Source organism: Lycium ferocissimum, chromosome 4 (assembly GCF_029784015.1).
Source record: "Lycium ferocissimum isolate CSIRO_LF1 chromosome 4, AGI_CSIRO_Lferr_CH_V1, whole genome shotgun sequence".
Taxonomy (NCBI): domain Eukaryota; kingdom Viridiplantae; phylum Streptophyta; class Magnoliopsida; order Solanales; family Solanaceae; genus Lycium; species Lycium ferocissimum.
The window spans coordinates 30,583,945-30,602,336 of NC_081345.1; positions in this window are offsets into that span (position 1 = coordinate 30,583,945).

Here is an 18,392-nt window from a genome sequence, read left to right on the forward strand (position 1 = left end):
TTCCCAGTTCCTTTTCAATTTCTGTTCAGCAAGCAGAGAGAGGCCGATACAACGGATCAAGACATGAAAAACAGAAAAAGAAAAAGAAAAAAACAGAATTTTACGTTTATTTGGGAAAAATAATGCTCAGGTGCAATTAGAGTACTAATGTGGTCTTGCCTAGTCATGTGATTGGATAAAGAGACGTGTTAGAGAGCAGGAGAAACAATATACAGAGGCATGAATAAAACATGTGATCAATTATCTTAACTATTCTCAGGGTTTCAACTTCCCTATGAATACTGAAACTTTTAATCTAACTCCATGCTTTTCTGGTTTATAAAATAACTGCTGCTTTATGTCCCACGAAACAGAAGATACGTAGGAGAAAGCAATTACTAGTAGTAGTCATACATGTGTTCCCGCTAGATTGAGCACATGTTAGCATTCAAAAGTATTTGATTCGCCGGATCAGGCTCAACTCCTCAATTTACGTTAACATAGCTAGAGGTCGGGCTGAGGCTTTGCACTCTTTCTTTTGAGTGGTCATTACTAGACAAAATGTTTCCTCTGATTCCAGGAATAAGAGTGAGTTTGCTTCTTTAATGTCGTAGTCTTATCTAGTAATGTGCTAGTTAATTGGAGCGAAACTACTGGAAATGATAGAGATGTGAGTGTCAATTGTTCTGTCAACATGCTCAAAGAATGCTTTCAAGACCAAGACTCATTCGAAAGTACCAACATATGTAGCAAAGTTGTGCTTAATCTTCAAGTCCAAACATAAGAGCTTGGTATTTGTTAATCCACACTACGCCAACACATAGTTCAATTTTTTTTTTTTTTTCGTTATTCCGAAGACTAATGATAATGAATTAACTTTTTAACCTGGGATACTAAAATAGCATTTTTGTTTTAATTAAAGGAAAACTGATCTCAGTTAAGGAAAACAGAGACTGAAATTAGAATTATAGGGAATAAAAACCGCTTTCCCCCTTTTTGAATTGTACACTCAGAAACAAAAAGAGGATACATTTAACAAAGTCCGGAACCAAAATGACCCCAAAAAAGTGTTTTGAACCAAAATACCCCAACAAAAAAAAAATGTTACAAAACTGCCTTTAGCGCAGTAAATTAATGTGCTAAAGCACTTAACTGTGACGGCACCGTTAAGTGCTTTAGCGCAGTAAAATACTGCGCTAAAGGGTCCTTTTTTTTTTCTTCTTTTGGTTAACCCCTCTTTTATTACACTTTTTAACGTACTTTGATCATAGATTAATCATGCTTCACCACCCCGAAACTTAAATATTTTATATAGGACCCTATTTATTTTTGTGCGATTAATAAGGTAGGCTCATAAAGGATAAGAAAATCTTCGGATTGCCGTTTTAGTAGTTGAAAAGTGCTTGAACGCCATTTTTGTTTGAAGGCTTGGTGTCATTAGCTTTAAGTTTTTTATGATTTAGGGTTTAAGTGTACTATTTTTTAGTCAAAATTGCAGCATTCATACCAATCTCAAAATAATTAAATTGCATCATTCATAACAATATGAAAATACATAAACCTGTTCATTAATAAGAAACCCAAACTTTTTACAATACAATCATCAAAGAAAGAAAAAAACTTAAAAAACTTTCATCAATTAATGCCCTTGAGTTGATCTTCCGCCATCACCGCTAGATGTACCACCACCGCGAGATGTTCCACCAGCACTAGATCTACCACCACGAAAGTTTCCTCCACCACGAGAGGTACTTCCACTGCGAGATGTAGTTTTACCACCATGCCGTAAGGGACACTTGCGCTTATCATGGCTAACATAATTGCAAAATAAGCTTTTTCGAGTGTAACTCCCTGGTGGAACATCCATTTCATTATGAATACGGGAGTATGCTTTCTTTTTGAATTTATGGATAAATGCTTTATTTGCAACCATTGAAAATGGATCCGGTGGCCAATAACTCTCACTACCAAGTGGGTAGAACCTTTTAGCATACTTTTTTGCATAATTTTCAACTGTATATTCCTCAGCCATGTATGGGGAGGCGTTCTTTCCTATTGCGATAAAACACTTGAAGGCATGAGAACCTGGCATGTGATATGATTGCCACTTACCGCATGTGCATGTTCTTGGAATCTTGCAAATTGTGTGGACGTTACCTCCTTTACCTTAGTGCACACTTGTTGTGAGTTCAGATATGCGCTTTGCAGAGTCGTACTCCATCTGGTCATGTTCTTTGAGCCTTAAATTTGTGGTACTCGAACAGTTTTGATGGTTTTGGCATCCATCTTAGACCTTCTGCTCCATGTGCTTTGGCCTCTTTTGATCTATTGACGAACCGCTCCACAACCTACTTAAAAGTCATTCTCACCTTTGCGGTGACAGGTAGTTCCTGTGCAAATTTCAACAAGCCATTGAATGAATCAGAGCTGTTTGTTGTCAGCATACCCCATCGCCTACCTTCATCCTGGTGTAATGTCCATTTGTCTTTATCAATTGCATTCAACTAGTGGAAGGCTTCCTCATTCGCCTGCCTAATAATGTCCATATGCAGGTCAAACTTCTTCTCCTGATGCGCTGTTGCAGCCGCTCACATCCAATTGTAAAGTCTTTGGGCTTTGATATGCCTTTTGGAAGTTTGCCTTCAAATGCCTTAAACAATAACGATGGTAGGCAAAGGGTGGCTGCGACCCCTGCAAATTAAACATATTGTGCAATATGCTAGCATTTTTGTCTGAGATCACACATATTCCCATGCGATCCTTAATAACGTGTTGCCTTAAGTAGTCCAAAAACATACCCCACATACTAATGCTCTCATTAGCTGCAATTGCAAAATCTAGAGGGAATATAGCTCCATTTACATCCATTTCAACTGCAATTACCAGCTTTATGTCGTATACCCCATACACATGTGTTCCATCTATTGATATTACAGGCCGACAATGAGCAAAACCATCAATGCATGGTTTGAACCGCCCCAAAACACAAACTCAAAAATATTACGGCACACCTGGCTTTGATTTGAGCTTCCATTCAACAACGGTACCATGATTGAAGTGTTGTAGAGCCGCCATGTATCTCGGCAACTTCTTGCAAGAGCCCTCCCAATTGCCGTAGACTATCTCATGTGCAAGCCTACGCCCAAGTTATGCCTTCTTCTTACTAATGGTTTTGCTATATACTTTCAGAACGGCTGTAATACAATCTTTAATAGGGAATCTAAATAAGTTGAAATATCAGCATATAGCACGAGGAACATCATATTAACATCAAAAATGAAATAAACTTAGGCGAAGGGGATACCTTGGGTTTTTTCCAATGTTGCCAACTAACACACGGTAATCATATTGGTATCTAGATTGCAATGATCATCTGGGAGGTCACCCATATCACAAGTGTGCTTTGTGTAGAACTTTGAAATAGTCCACATCTTTTCAGCAGTTTCCTTACCATGGAGCATCCATTTGCAACCTTGATATTTTCGCTTGCAGACCAATCGCCAAAGTTTTCGTGTGGAATTGTCAACTTTAAACTCCCACATCCCTTGGATACAATAAATCTTAATAGCCCTTTGCAATGATTTTTTCGAGTTGAAAATTATGCCTTTTTCAATACGAGCCTTTTGTTTTAAAAGATCCATTGGCTCTTTCCACAAACTTCGCCAAATATGATCATCATCCCTAGTAAAGGCAAAGGCATCTGGGAGATCTTGAAGATGATCAAGATAGGGGATCTCATCGGAGTGCCACTGAATCGAGGTCGACTCTTCCTGTTGAACTTGGCTTTGCGGCTGAACTGAGGTCGACTTTTGCTGTTCAAATGGTTGCTGTGAATTCAGTTCCTTCTGGTGTGCCGGACTGTTCATCATGTCTTGCAACAATTCTACTTGATATTAAGGATTAGTTCCAACCTCAACCTCATCCTCACTTTCTTCATCGTCACTTTCCTCCACATTAAGTATTTCCTCACTATCGCTAGATGATGTCACTATATAATTTAGATAATCTGGACCATCCATAGTAGGTCTTTGCCTATAATTTGGTGTAACCACCACACTCTCCCTTCATAAGAAAGTACAGTATTTTAACTACTACACATCAAATAATACTATTGATGTTAAAAAAATAGACGTATCGATCAACTGCATCGAAACTTGAGGAAGGACCATCATTTTGAGTAGTTGGATAGGCTGAGGATGTTCCAACCTGATTCATCCATCCCGATTGAGAGAACTGTCCGATATGATCCATATCAGGTGTATAACCCCTAAATAATATAATCGACATCATTAGTAGCATTCAAGTGCCACTACACAATAATAATAATAATAATAATAATAATAATAATAATAATAATAATAATAATAATAATAATAATAATAATAATAATAATAATAATAATAATAATAATAATAATGTAAAAAATGAATATTTACCACTGCCCATCAAATTGCTGACTTAAACTATCCAGAGGCATTTGGCTTGTCAAAATGCCTTCATAAGTACTCATGTCAGGGTAATTGTGTTCATAAGTAGATTCCGCTTGAGTGACTTCGGCCTGAATTCTAGATGGGGCTTCCCGACGAGGTCTATTTCGGGCTTCCCGAGGAGCCCTAGCCATGAATTCAAGTCGATTAATGGGGACCTTCTCTATGTACATTTCAAGGACGTTTAAAGTTATGCATTCCCTATAATCATAAGGCTCATTCAAATAATCCGTCAAAGAACCATCGTCTTGAATGTACCGCTATCCATAACTAGTTACACCTTGCGGCATAAATGACATTGGATATCTTCCAATTATATTTAAATCAAAATCACTCCTACTAACTTGTAGTCTATTATACAAGGCTTGGAGTAGCTTTGAGAATTTTAAGTCAAGTGGAAACTTAACATGGTATTTTAGGGGAGAATCATAGCGCAAATTATTTTCCTCGAATATAATTTGTCCGTCCCAGAATAAAGAAACTCTAATTTTTTGAACATCTTCCATTTTTCGACTAATTTAGGAGGAATACAAAATGCAAAAGCTGGATGAAATTTAGAATTTGTGTTAAAAATTAGATGAAACTTAGAATGTTTTCTCTCATTCGACATCTGTATTAATAAGATTTGAAGTTTGAATATTCAACCAACGCATGCATGCAATTTGTGTGTCTTGCAGTGTTACGTCAAATCAAATTAAGTACGGAGTGATAGATAACGCATGAATTAATTGCGCTATGTCAGTGGCTGGCAGTATAGCGCAGTGAAATACCGCGTTAGGTCAAAAAAACACAGTATTTTACTGCACTATACCACTGCACTATGTTGTCACCTCAGCTGTCATACAGAAAAACATCATAATTCGAATCAAACTTTGGGTTTCATGAGCAAGTGTTATATAACGTAATTAGACGAATAGTTACCAACCACACAAAATTCCACATAAAATTGAGTTACTATGTCATTTTTTGACCAATTTAGAGATATTAGTCGTGTTATATCGTTCTCTCTAGAAAACATATTCGACGCAATGGGTAGGACATGGGAATTGGGTGAATATTTTGAATACTCAAACAACCCGAACGAGAGATACAACCATCGTTACAACAATATGATGACAGAGGAGTGGAATTGGCGTGTTAGGGAGGCTGCAGCACTGGAGCAAAAGTTAGCGTCAGTAGAGCTTAAACGCCCAAAACAACGTGCTATGTCTATGCCTCGTGGAACTCCACAAGAGTTTAATTTTTCTCTTAACCGTTTTCGCGAAGAGCACAATCGGATGCAAATACGTTACCTTAGGGTAGAATATGGTGTACATGGTAGCACAAGATTTAGATCCAAGTGAGATTCGGACTGTGAGATGTCTGATGAAGATTAATATTTTTTGTATATAAAGTAAGTAGGCAGGGTCATAAAGACCACCTCCCCTCCCAACTAGGAGTACATGGGGGTTTGCAACTATATAAGTAGCACTTTCTTTTGTTATTAGACTACAACATATTCAATGTCAAGTAGTAGAAATTCAGCTTGGTCTTTACTCCTTCCAAAAGAACCAAATAGCAATGATGATGAGAGTTCAAATCATAGCAGTTTTTCGAGTGATACCAGTGATTTCAAACTAGACGAGCTAAATCCCCACCTTCTTATAGAGCGTAATGATGATTTCTGCAGTGTGAAATATTCAGATCCGCGAGAATATTATTGCGATTTATGCCGAGAATGGTCACATCGGCTTGCCGAATCAGAACGTCTTGTTAGTGACTTGGAAAATCTCAACGCTCCAATCCCAACAAGGTACTCCATAACCATGCCTCGAGTAGGTCCAGAAACTTGCGAGCTTGTACAAAGGATTAGAAAAGAAAACAACGAATCGGCAAGACGATGTAGATTTTACATGCTAAAGTTGGCCGAAGAACAAGCATCATCAGCCGGTAGAGAACTAACATCTACTGAAAAAAGATGTGTCTTAAAAAACCGCCAATATTTTTCTGAAGACTATATTGAGGACTTCTATTCTGATGATGATTAAGAATGTTGTGATTTTAGTTTTAAGTTTAATTTATGATGATGTTGTTATTTTGAAGAATATTAGTATGTTTAGTTTTTCATCAACTCAAGGGCATGAATTGATGAATGTATTTTAATTTTTTTTTTTTTTTATGATTGTATTTTTACTAGTTTTGGTTTATTATTGATGAACAGGTTTAAGTATTCATAAAGAACTTTGATGATTGTACTTTAAAAAGTTTGGGTTTCTTATTAATGAACAAGTTTAAGTATTTTCATATTGTTATGAATGATGCAATTTAATTATTCGAGCGGTATGAATGCGCAATTTTGACTAAAAAATAGTACACTTAAATCTAAACCCTAAATCATAAAGAACTTAAAGCTAATGACATCAAGCCTTCAAATAAAAATGGCGTTTGAGCGCTTTTCAACCACTAAAACGGCAATCCGAAGATTTTCTTATCCTTGATGTATTGAGCCTACCTTATTAATCGCACAAAACTAAGTAGGGTTCTATATAAAATATTGAAGTTTTGGGGTTTCGAAGCATGATAAATCTATGGTCAAAGTACGTTAAAAAATGTAATGAATTAGGGGTTAACCAAAAGAAAAAAAAAAAAACACCCTTTAGCGCAGTATTTTATTGCGCTAAAGCACTTAATGTTGTCGTCACAGTTAAGTGCTTTAGCGCAGTAATTTACTGCGCTAAAGGCAGTTTTATAACATTTTTTTTATTGGGGTATTTTGATTCAAAAACACTTTTTTGGGGTCATTTTGGTTCCGGACTCCATATAACATGGATACTTGGACTGTTTCAAAATGCTTTTGGTTTGAATTTCAGAATTCTTCAAACTAGAATCTGTATGCATTTGTACAGTTGCTTTCACCTACTATTTCAAGTTACTTTTTCATTATGTGTGGAGCTACTTTTATACATCCATAAAAGTAATAAGCAAAAAGCTCGGAAAGTTGATAGATATAAGATACCTAAAAAAGGTGAGTACTCCTAACATGTCGGAAAGTGGCAAATCATGTTAGGCCAAACAAAGCAGGCAGAAAAAAACTTGAATTACAGCTTTTTTCCAATCAAAGACAGGGAACTTTTTTATTTATTTATTTATTTTTTATTTTTATTTTTTTAAGTGCTACCAACACCTATTTAATGTTCGTTATCAATCTCAAGCTGGTCATTTGGTAGCAGCATGTTCAGGTCAGCTTGGTTTTGGGGGAAAAATCTCAGGCATTTTTGTTTTTTTTGTGAGATAATGGTTAAAAACACACCTCAACTATTATTTTGTGAGTTTCCTATCTGAAAATGTTTGCATTTCCTACCTAAATCATCACCAATTATTTATCACAACACACCTCGACTAGTATCTGATGGTGTGTGGTGTGCAATTTTTTTTTCTTTATTTAAAAATGATGCAAATGACACTCCACACGGATAATTAAAGGTATTAATTAGAGAATTAAAAAAAATAAAGAGATAGTGGTCAAAAGCACATCTGAGGTGTCACTTTCTTGCGAGTTTCCAGCACTATCAGGTACTAGTCGAGATGTATTTTGACAAATAGTTGGTGATAGTTTAAGTCGGAAACACAAACACTTGATAATTAATGTGTGTTTTGCTAAATAGTTGGTGATAGTTTTGGTAGGAAACACAAACACCTGATAGTTCAGGTAGGAAAGGCACAAAAAAGTGATACTTGTGTTTTTTTTTGTTTTTAACCTTTATCTCTTCTTCTTTTCTAATTTAAGTAGAAAATTGGGGGTTTCACCGCGAGAAATATTTCAGAACTAAAATGAGAATAGGTCAAGTGAGCATGTCTCTTTCTCTCTCTGAGTGTTAGTTAACTTATCAGAATCAAGAATATAATTAAGTTAGTACAAAAGTAGTGATGAGACATGAGACCCTTAACTTTAAATCTTTAATTGGCCTGTGATTCGATTGAACTAGGATAGTCAAGCAATGAAAGTGATGAATAGCTAGGGTACCTATCACTGGAAATTAAAAGTACTTACTAGCGTGTTAGCATCAAATCGAATAACTTTAATATTAGGTTTCGAAAATTAAAGTAAAATATACATTACCAAAGCATAGTACTAAATTTTAGTGGTAAATGTTTATATAAAACGACACTTCTTATATTCATTTATTTAATATAGACACCTACATTTTTCATATAGAAAACTCATATAGTTTTCAACTTCTATGCGTTAATTTCTGTCACACATGATGCACTTGAAAAGGATGGCAGGCCTGAAAATAAGAAAATATAGATAACGTACCATATGGTAAATATCTATTAACTAACTTGTTCTTGGGGACAACGTACTACATGCTCAATACTAGTAGTACTTGGTAACTTGCTTGGGGCAACATTCATAGAGCTTCGAACATGACTATGACTGAATATTGACATCAAGAAATTAAAATAGAGAATGACGTTTTCATCTTAATTTCCTTGTGATCTTTCTATTCGTTGTCACAGTCACAGCCTTTTGACTTTTATAACCGATATATTTCATGCGAATAGTCATTGTGTCCAAAAAGAAAGGAAAAAAAGAAGGGTAAAGAGTCCAAAATGCTCCTTGATTATGCAAAAGTCCTTCGTTTAAAAAGTGTTTCGTTCCTAATCTTGGTGTTGCCAAAATGGCTTGTTTTAGTCCGTATGGACTAACGACAACAACTTAAAAAGGCAAATTTAGACCATTCACACAGTTCAAGGGCAAATTGGATCACTTTTTCTCCTTTGCCCAATTTTTTTTTACAAATAGATCATTTAAATCTAACTGAAGGTAATTAAATCACACTAAGTATGAATAACCTTTAAAAAAGAATGAATACAAGTCGGAGTACATCGATTTAAATTGAACATGTGAACTCTTTTTTTCTTCTTTATGCCACCAATGAATAAAACTTTATTCCTCTAACCGACGTATATTTCATGCGAATAGTCATTGTGTTCAAAAAAGAAAAAAGAAAGAAAGATGTTCATGTAAGGAGGAGAAAGATTACATACAAATTAAAAGAGGTTTTCTTATTACATCAATTAAATTACATCACTTATATGATAAGTAATTGCTGGTAAATCCTTATAAAAAAAGATTAATTGGCAAGATAAGAGATAATTAACTGCACTGATCGTACATTATTTAATTACTATCAACGTGAATAATTTAAATTGATTTGTTAATCTGGTCCTTTTAGTTTGTTTTTTAACTTTTAAGCGCAAATAGGGAAGAGCTTTTTCTCTACCAAAAAAAAAAAATTAGACATTTTGCAACTGTCCATGTCAGTGCCGACCTTGTAGAGTCATTGTACGGAAAACAATATACTTAAACCAAATAGAAGGAATTATTATATTACATGTGGTTTCGTTTTTTTTCAATTTTGAGATCGCATGTAAATCTAATTGAAGTCTGAAGAATATGAGATCTAAGACTTTAATGTAATGGAAAGTTATTTTACACTCAGTATCAGTAATATACTCAATATTTAATTTAGACTTGAAAGGGACAAAAACTACTTGTAATATGGCACATTAATAGATGTACGTGCGCATATGCATATTGTAGCCAAGAGAGGTCAGAATGTACACTACTATGTAAAAGATCAAGAGTTGAGGATATCCAAACCAAAAAAGACACTGCATATTGTATTGTCAAATGATTAATTAGTCCACTTGTAAGTCTTAGAAGATCTTAAAAGTGTCAAATTTTCAGCTTTGTGTAAATGCTGCACGTGCTTAACAGGAATCTGCAAAAGAATTATTATGTGGCACAAGACTCACAACTGATACTAATTGGGTGAGATTTTTTGTCTCACAAGAAATATTCAAAATTTGTGAATTCAAAATATAAGATTTAGATTATTTTTTTGTAAGACAAAAAAGAAATTAGTGACAAAAAAATGACGCAATTAGTATCAATTGTATATGTTTAATATCAATTGTGTGTGCGAAACACATAATAAAGTTTTTCCAAATCTGTGGGCTTATTCCTTTGCAAGATTTGTTTCCACAAAACCTTTGTTGTTTTCAGTGAGGGTGAAAAGGATGGAATTAACTTCGAAAGAGCACTCCTCGCATTATTTGGTTGTGAGAGAAGAAAAAAATAAAAATAAAACAGCAACAATTTACCTTTCTCTATGTTTTCAACTTCTCTATTTCAAAGTTACGACGTATCTTAAATATTTACTTGTAATTATTTTGTAAATATGCATCATAGAGCTCATACCCTTTAGCACAATAGGATGATGATATTATATTCGTAAAAATTATTATGGATTGTCGAATTTGGGTTTTGAAATTAAAGCAAATTGCTTCCATTAAATCTAGCTAATAATTAGTCCTGCGGGCAACTGGCAAGTTTGATAACAAATGTTCACAATTCCAATTGCAGTGCCAAGAACTTGAATATAAGTGATGATTAGGTCATTTGTGACTTAGTTGGATCTCTCATTTTTCTCTTGTTAATTTAGTAAATTATAAGGACTTCTTCAAAGTATAAGATCTAAAGTGAACATACCAACATGACCGAAACATATTCTTTAGCCTATATAAGTTGTTTTCTTCCATTATGTCCCATATAGAATAAGTGATTATTTCGATTTCTTTTCTTTCTAATTCTTTTGTCATTTTCTTTTTTTATTTTGGAGCAATGAAAAGATGTCAACATTATGAAACAGAAGTGTCAATTATTCTGTTTATAAAATCAAATTTACATGTACGGATTTCAATGGATTATTTCATATTTAACTTGGAATGTTTATCACGAATATTTTGAGTCAAAGTTTTATATAGGATGTTAAAAGAATGATGAAAAGCTGGTGGCATTATAAGAGACAGTCCTTTTTCCTGGTTATGAAAGATGTTAATTTGATTTGTAAAAAATGATTTTTCCTTATAAAAAAGAATTAGAACTAATATTCAATCATATGCGCCGATAAATACACTAGTGGAAAAATAAATCTAATACCCGATCTTTCTCTATTTCTTTTTTCTTTCTATAAAAAATAATAGTGGAGTCTCAATCTTTTCCAGCCCCGCTGCTCCTCCAAAAATAGAAAAATTGCAGCCTGTAATAGAAGTGACTACTTTAGCCATATGATCCCAGTCAATTATGTGGAACCTTCAGCTCACAATTAATTCTACTTTGATTCTTATAATGATTTTAAAAATGAACGAATTTCTTTTGATAAACTTCAAATCAAATTCACATGGCTACATGAATTTGTCATGCACATTGCTCAAGCTTGCGAAATCGTGTTGGTCCAAACACTAAAGAGTCCAAAGGTACTTTGAATGATTAGACAATTATAGGATCGAGAGCCATGCAATTTCTTAATTTTATTGTGCCTTTAACTGTTGAGGCAGAGTCAGAATTTGAATTTCATGATTTTAAATTTTAGAATAGTGACATCAGGTATTAATAATTGACTTTTGAATTTATATATTAGACTCCCTCCGTCTATAACAAGTGTCACTTTAGCCAAAAACACGCATATTAAGCAATCATTAATGCAATGTGAAGTTTACTAAACTACTCCTATATAATAAAAATAAATTATTTTTTCCTCTTGATTAGAGCATGCACAAGTAGTAATCCTTTTGACATTGGGAATTCAATAATACCAAGTTACTATGCGGCTTCTCCAATCATCATTTTTTTTGTTAAGCCAATCACCCCTTAGTCAGTGACCATGGAATGTTGGGGGTTTTGGCGTGACCCCTACCTTGTTTATTCCAACTTCAAATCAACTACAAAAGTGGAGGGGGACAAGAACCTATACCTCCATTATGCACAAAGCTGTGAGATCAAATTATCCAAAAAAAGAACATGAAGGGGAAAACAATCAATTATACAAAAAATATACATCCCTTCATGTTTACAAGTAAGAGCCTAACTAACTAAGAAATTAGCTCTATCTACTTTGCTTCGTAGACTGGGAAGTTGCCATGAATCCATGTGATAAGATCCTTTTACGTTTCCTGGAAGCTGAGTGTAGGATCTATAGTGAAAAGAATTACCACTGGTTGCGGCATTTTTAGCAAGCAAGTCTGCTACTTGGTTTGCTTCTCTGTAACAATGAGTGATGGTAACTTCTGCCTGTTCAATGGCCTTGACAGAGTTTAAAATGATTCCCTTTAGCATGAGATTCTTTGGTATCCCTAGCCTTAAGCATGTTGACAATGATCTGCGAGTCTAATTCTAGATGAAATTCTCTGTAGCCAAGCTCTAGACAAAGTTGAATTCCTTCAAAAGCAGCCACGCCTTCAGCTATATTATGAGGGCTACATTGAATAGAGTCGGAGAAAGCAGGTACCATTTCTCCTGAGGAAGTTCTAATGATGCCACCAATACCTGCTTTAATTTGCCATCCGAGAGGAAGCTCCCATCGGTGTTAATTTTGACAATGCCATTCGTAGGCATCTTCCACAGAACATGGGAGTAGATTGTCTTATATTTCCACTTCTCCACTTCGTTACAGAGTTTGGCCCAAGGCTAATTGAAAAACAGTTTGGGAAAGCTTTGGTAATTGCAGCATTTATAGTCCAGCAAATCTGATATTCCATCTTCCTCACATAAAATTTGTTTTGATCTCCATATCTGCATGCAGTCCATGATCTCCAAATCTCCCAACATATTACTAAAGGTACAATATTAACAACGAGTTTGTGAACACTGTTAGTGTTTTTAGAATCTCTCCAAAGCTTCAAGATTCTTCTAAGTGGCCAGTTCCTGTGGCTAATGCGAAGAGGAGAGCCAAACTAATTCCAGAGATACTTTGCTGCCTCCCCCTCTATAAAAGTGTGCTGGATACTGTCATTTGTAGATCTGTCACAACAACTACAATTAGACTCATCATTGATGCCAAATCTTGCTAGTCTTTTATTGAAAGAAAGTTTGGCAAGGCAGGCTCTCCATACAACGAAGGAGATCTTGAAGGGTATGCAGCTATGCCATAGATTACTCGTCACACCTCATCTTCATGTTTCCTGCACCTGTTAACCTGCCAAGCAGAGGAGTTAGTGTAAATCCTTTCACTGGATGGTTTCCAAAGAATGAAATCATCCAGCAAAGGGTCGCCAATGTCTATTCCTTCAATGATATCATTCATTCTTTCGTCAAAATCAATAACAAGCCTGGTCAAGTCCCAAACTCCATTGTTAATATAATCACTGATAGATGTATGTCTATTGTGGTGATAATCAGGAAAGAGGTTAGCCAGAGCACCTTTATCTGACCAGTTATCCCCCCATAAGCTACATCTACCAGCATTGATCTTCCAAAGTATGTTGCTTTCCACTTTGTCTCTAACTTGGAGCATATGTTTCCAAGCATGAGAATTACCAGATGCCCATTTTTTGCAGCAGGGTGGGACCCTTACAGTATTTGGCACTCATAAAAGTGCCCCAAAGAGAAGTTTGTGTTCTAAACCTCTACCACATTTTCATAGCAAGAGTGTTACTGATCTCAACCATACTTCTTATGCCTAAGCCCCCCTCTTTAGTAGGAAAACATAGGTTCTCCCAAGCACTCCAGTGATACTTATTTTTCTCAGTTGAAGTGCCCCGTAAAAAACCTAGCAAAGTATTTTTCAATAAGATTTAAAGTCCCTTTGGGGGGGGGGGGGGGGGGCTCATAGCAGAAAGAGTATAAATGGGTAAGAATTGAAACACACTTTTAATCATCACCATTTTACCTCCATAGGTAAGCATTTTGCCTTGCCAGCTATTGAGTCTATTGGCCACTTTAGTAGCCATATCCTCAAAGTAAACAAGTTTTTTCCTGCCTATGTATAGAGAACAACCAAGATAAGTGAAGGGAAAGCTTTTTTCCATGAAACCGGTGCAAGATCTCATTCTATTAATACTCTGAGCACTAGCTTTAGGATCAGCGAGGAAAAAACTTTTATCACCATTAATTCTTTGCCCAGAGGCCTTTTTATACTTCTTGATGCGATTCATGATAAGATTAATGGATCTCCTTTTGCCACTGTTGAAAATAACTATTTCATCTGCATAGGCTAAATGATTGATTTGAGGTCCCCTCTTATTCATGTGAAAAGGGATGAAAGGGTTATTGTTGAGATCATTTAGGGATCTGCTAAGAACCTCTGCTGCAATGATGAAAAGTGAGAGGGACAAAGGGTCCCCTTGCTTCAGCCCTTGACAAGAAGTGAAAAAACCTGTTCTTATGCCATTGATAACAATAGAGTACCATACATCAGCAATAAGTCCCTAAATTAAATCAATCCACACCTTAGAGAAGCCAAACTTTCTTAGTACTGAGATAAGAAAATTCCAAGAAAGTCTGTCATAAGCTTTAGCTATGTCTACTTTGATCACCATATTGCCTCCCTTATTCTCTCTTCTAATCTTCTGAATGATTTCCTGGGCAATCATTGTATTTTTTGTGATCAGTCTGCCTTGTACAAAGCCACTTTGGTTTTCGAATATAAGTGTTGGAAGAAGGGTGTTGAGTCTGTTGGAGAAAATTTTGTAGATGATTTTGGTGGCGAAGTTAGTGAGGCTAATAGGTCTCATTTCTGAGAAGTTGCTGGGGGAAGTGACTTTGGGGATTAGTACTAAGTAGGTATGATTGAAATATTTGGTGAGATTTCTACCATTGAAATATTCTTGAACAAAGTCAATAACATCATTTTTAATGACATCCCAGCAAGTTTGAAAAAAGGTTCCATTAAAACCATCAGGACCTGCAGAACTGTCTGAGCTAAAGTTAAAAATGGCCTCCTTAATCTCTTGTTCTTCAGGAATTTTGGTCAGTATCTCATTATCCTTCTCGGTAATAAGTTGAGGAATGCAATTAAGAATAGAGTTGTCAGCTGGGGGAGTTTTCAAGTTAAACAACTTTTCAAAATGATGAATAGCTGCTTTGCTAATCTTATCATCTCCCTGGATCCAATTTTCTTTGTGATTCCTTATTCTAGCAATATGAAGCCTTCTTCTTTTGTCCTTCATTACACTATGAAAGTACCTACTGCTATAGTCCCCTTCCTGAAACCATTTGATATGTGACTTTTGTCTAAACATGTTATCCTGTATGCCCATCCACTTAATGTATTCAACATTTGCCTTGTTGAGTTCCTCCCTGCTATGTTCTGTATTATTTTGTGAGTCAACTTCTTCTAGTAGTTGAACCTTAGTTTCCCAGGAATTGAATTGTTCATTGATGTACCCTAAGCTCTCTTTTGACCACTGACTCAACTTACTTCCTACTGCCTGCAGTTTAATTTTGAGTCTCCATATTGCATTTCTTTACACATGTGTGTTCCATACCTCCTGCACAATAGAAATGAAATTAGTTTGCAGTGTCCAAAGATTGAGGAATTTGAAATACCTGATAGCATCTTGTTGATCATTATGACACTTCAGCAGAAGTGGTCTGTGGTCTGATCCTGTTCTAGCCAAGTTTTTGACATAGTTATGTAGAAACTGTTGGAGCCACTGATCATTAACACAAGCTCTATCCAATCTCTTCCAGATCCTCTTTCCTGGTCTCCTGTTATTGCACCATATGAATTTTGGACCTACAAAACTGATGTCAGTTAACCCACAGGCTTCTATTGAGTTGATAAAGTCAAAACTCTTGGAAGCTTTGTGAGTTCTACCACCTAATTTTTCCTCTGTGTCCATGATAACGTTAAAGTTACCACCTACACACCAAGGACCATTGATTCTACTGGAGATGTCTATGAGGCTATCCCATAGAACCCTCCTTTCATTGGAAGAACATTTAGCATACACGATAGTGACATGTAGAATATCATCGTTAGCATTATTAGTGATCTCAAAAGTAATTTGTTGGTCATTATTATCAAACATTCTTTGCTTGAACATGGTTTTTCCAGAAACACCAAATTTGACCATTGTTATTGGCCAACCAGTGGTGGTAACCTAAGAACCTTTTGTAACCTTCAATCTTGTTGCTATTTACAAAGGGTTTTGAGATTGCCACAAAGTCATTTTTATTAATATTAGCAATTCTTTTGAGCCTATGAATGGCTTTTTTGGATCTTACCCCTCTAATGTTCCAAATAATAGCACTAATCATGGAAAACTAGTTTTTTTTTGGAACTCAATGTTTTTCTCCTCCTGTGATGTTCAGGGGAGTCTATGGCCTTACCTTTCTTACCTTTTCCTTTTTGCTTTTTCTTATTTTTTGAATCTGATGTGGTTGTGTCTTTGGTGCTTCCATTCTCCTGTTGATCACTGATTTTGTTGCTTGAGTTTTCATTCTCATGCGCTAGATCATTATTACTACTGCTCGTTCTTTCAGCCTCTGGAGTTTGATTCTCCTTAAACTTTTCTTTATCATGTTGCACTATACTGTTGGTGTGCGAATTTTTGGATTCAGGGGAGTACTTTTGTTCTTCTTGAAAACTTTCATCAGGTTCCTTTGTAGGAGTTGTGGGAGTGTTTTGTCCCTGGTGTTTCCAATTCAAGTCAACAGTGAGATGGATAGGTTTCAATCATCATTTAGATGTTACTTTAATTTGTAAGATTTTGTTTAAGGGTAGAGTTGGAAAAACTAGTCAATGTATGTCTTGGTTTCCTAAGGTGACACTTATTATGAGACTATTTTTTTTGGCGAAGGTGACAGTTATCATGGGACGGATGGAGTACATATTTGTGAATTTATTAATATAAATACAAAATTTGAACTAAAATTACTGAATTCGACTGAAGCCACGTGTGTATAGTCTTTTAGCTCCGCCTTGCCTTTTGACAGTAGTCCAAGAACCAATTACGAAAGATACCAACGTAACTACTCATAATCATGAGTGACTTTAATGGACGCATGTTATTTCATACCTAACCAGTGAGTCTCCTTTATTTAAGATGCCCCCAATATATCCATGGTTGGGGAGGGGCCGGGACATCCCTACTTCTGATTTGGTAATGGCTTTTGATGGCAATTTGGGAAATTGGCCAGACACACTACATTTTCTTTTCTCACATGGCTAGATCAATTCAGACCAGTCAAATTTTGTGGCACTAAATAAACCCTAGATTATGAGCTTATTTCTTGATTTTCATTCTCTTTTTTAGAGATATAAAAAAAAAAGTACTATTATAGGATGTGGTGCGATTTGAAATCTCTCCATCCCTAATCAGAGATAAAAATAAGCCCTAAAAATGGAGAAAACTCAAACAGGGAGCATGAAACTCCAACATAATGTACTTGAGTTCAAACTCAAGGACAAAATATTAGGTTCTCAGTTATAAAACCAAGAAATCAAAAACTCTTTCCTCGAGTTCGAACTCAAGAACAAAATTCTTGATTTCTTAGTTTGTACAATCATGAACTCAAAGACTCTTTCCTTGAATTCTCGCTTGTTGAACCAGGAATTTCTCGACTCATTCCTTGAATTTTCCGTTGTAAAACTACAAACCCATGATATGACAATCCTTGCATTCACATGAGTTATAAAACTACAAACTCCACTACTCTTTTCTGGAATTTTCAAACAAGCTGCTGATTTTGTCAACTTTGACATTGTATAGAAAAGACATGAAAAATGCCTTCTGACTTCCAAGAAATCATAATATTTCTGACTACCAAGAACATCAATAAAATTATAATCTATCTATTTTCATTAGAAAGATTCAGACATTGACTGAATACAAAGTTTTCACTTCAATGCATTGCTTCACCGCAAACTTAAGGATTCTTCTTCTTCTTCTTTTTTTTTTTTTTTTTTTTTTTTTTTTTTTGAGTTTTCAATCGTACAAACATAAATTTAGGACTCTTTCCTTGAATTCAGTTGTAGAAACACAAACTTCAGACTCTTTCCTTGAGTTTCAGGGGTCGTTTGGTAGGAGGCATAGGATGGGCTGGATAATTAATCCAATGGGATTGGAATTAATCCTATGTTTGGTTGGTGGGAT